Source organism: Gavialis gangeticus, unplaced genomic scaffold, assembly GCF_001723915.1.
Source record: "Gavialis gangeticus isolate Ggan-Ray unplaced genomic scaffold, GavGan_comp1, whole genome shotgun sequence".
Lineage (NCBI taxonomy): Eukaryota > Metazoa > Chordata > Crocodylia > Gavialidae > Gavialis > Gavialis gangeticus.
The window spans coordinates 23,530,352-23,532,941 of NW_017728994.1; positions in this window are offsets into that span (position 1 = coordinate 23,530,352).

Consider the following 2,590-nt stretch of genomic DNA (forward strand, 5'->3'; position numbering starts at 1 on the left):
CCAGGTGTTTGCACTAGTTAATTTGAACTGGTGCCAATGTAGATGTAGCCAGCCCTTCACAATAGCAGCAGCAGCAGCAGATTTTTAATATGTTGTAGGTCATAGACATTAGGGCTGGAAGGGACCCTGTGAAATCATTGGATCCAGTCCCCACTGAAAGGGCAGGAAGTCAGCTGGGGTCAGATCACCCCAGCAAGATAAGCATCCAAACATTTCTTGAAGGTATCCAGAGTAGGTGCTTACACCACTTCTAGGGTGAATTTATTAGTCCTGGAGAATCACTTTGGGTCTGTGGTAAGTACTAATACTGCCGCTTACTGTAAATTTTGCATGCTTCTTTTGTATAAGTATGGGCATGATCCATTCTAATTGATCCTATTGTAGCAAAAAGAATGAGAAAATAAGATGGTAGAGATTAGAAACATCAGAGAAGAAGCTAATAACCAACTGGGGACACACATACTTACTTTTTCTCTTGTGTTTTTTTTTACTTGACAACCGATTCTTTTCCTTCTTCTTTTTCCTTTCTAGTGAGATCTCCATCTCCCTTAACATTCTTCCCTATAGCTTAGAGAACAAGCATAGTAAGTACTGCTGTGCTGCAGTTCTATGCAAACTCTAAGGGTTCTAGGCTGTCTAAATTTGTAGGTCCTTGCTCCTTGTAGGAGGAGCTATTTTAAGGCCTTTTGAAGGGGAAGGACACTCTGAGTTTTCTGCTTTTAAAGGGATCAAGATTTTCTGATAACAAAATATAAAAGCATTCAAATAACTACATGTAAATATATAATTGCAAATAGAACTCTCTTGGCAAAACTGAGCCTGGTTCAGAGAAAAGCCCAGGTTCCCTAATTCACTGAAGCAGAGTAATGGAATTTACTATAAGAAATGTGTGCAGCAGCTTCACCTGTGATAACAGTCAGCAAACAGGAGGAGTACTTCTCACTCTTGCTGTACTATTGGGAATTTCCATCTCTTACTTCTGTTTGAACTCCATACATACTAGCCATGTCCTGTTCTTTATTAAAAAGTAATTAATTAAGCTTCATATTGCCTTCTTGAGATATTACCCCCACTTTTCAAACAAAAAAACTGAAGAGAAGAGTTTCAGATCTCTAGGTTCTCAAGCCTGTGTTTTGACCATGCCTTTTGGTACTACTCTGTCTAATACAACTTTCTGTATATATGAATACTACACATCTGTTTTCCCCCCTGTTATACCCCCAACCCCCCTCCCCACATGGAATAAAAACTGGGTATATGTTAGATGTGCTAATGTATTTAGCTTGGCGCAAGTACCATTAAGGTAAATATGCCATAAGATGTCTCCCAAATAATATAGGAGAAAGAATATATGGCATGATTAACTGTTGGGACTTGATATTTGTAATGTGCAGGCTATATGTTGAAGGCTCACATGAGTAGAAAGTAGCCATGCAGGACTTCTGAGATGATGAGCGTAAATCTTCCCTAAGCCTCCAGTTGCAGAGTTTTGTTTTCTGGCAAGACCACTGATTTTCATAAGAGAGCAGAGCTCCCCTTCCTTACTGTATGTCTCTGTGGTTCTACTTCAGAAGGCGCTACTACGTCAGTGAGACTTCTCCCTGCGGAAAATAGGGCTGAAAGGGACTTCCAGAGATCATATAGTCCAAAAGTGTACAAGGCTGCAAGAGGTTAATTCTGAGGTTGATATCCTCCCTGCTGTACTATGAATGATTGATTTGAATGAATGAATTTCTCTTTAATCTCTTTATTTATCCCAGCTGGCAACCTACTTGCTAAGCTTATTCTCCTGCATAGTAACCATTTCCTGTAAAATGTCTAGGGTGCCTGAAGCCATCACTCTGCACACACTTAAAGCGTGAAATTGCACTCATATGGTTTGTTCTACAGATTTTCCTGAGATTACTCCATCCATAAAGTTAGACATCTCCTCTGTTGTCTGAGGTTTAGGGGAACAATCTTCCCCAAATCCTATTGCATACAAATGGGAAAAAAAACACTTTCTAGAACACCTTCTGTGTATTTATTTTATTCTGGAGTAAGAAAAAACACCAGTGGGGAAACTGTATCTAATACCTGATGGTGCTATAGAGACTTGTATGCAAATTAATAAACAGTGGTGTTAGTTCTCCCGTTACCCAAATATTCCAGTAGGTTTATGCTCTGGACATTGTGTGACAAATATAAAACAAAAAAGAGAAGGAAATACAGGACCTTTAGGGATACATGACCACAACATATTCCAGTCAGGACATTCCTGAGCACACCCATCCACCTGCTCCTGCCTGCATACTCCAAATCTGGATATATTCAGGCAAGGCCACTACAGCTATCTCTGGTGTCTGTTCACAAGCATGTTGTAGACTGAGTTCAGGAAGCAATCTTATTGTGATGCCCCTTCAGCAGGCTTTTAATGTATAAATAGGCAATCCCTACTTGCGTGAATAAGAACAGACCCATGCCATCTCAAGTTATTCAGCTATAAACTGCACCCAGGGAGCAGCACTGTTCCTACTGAACACCTTGAAGATTGTAGCATACTAGCTGCATTTTTAAGCACCTCATTTCCCATTTTGAAATAAACCCCCAA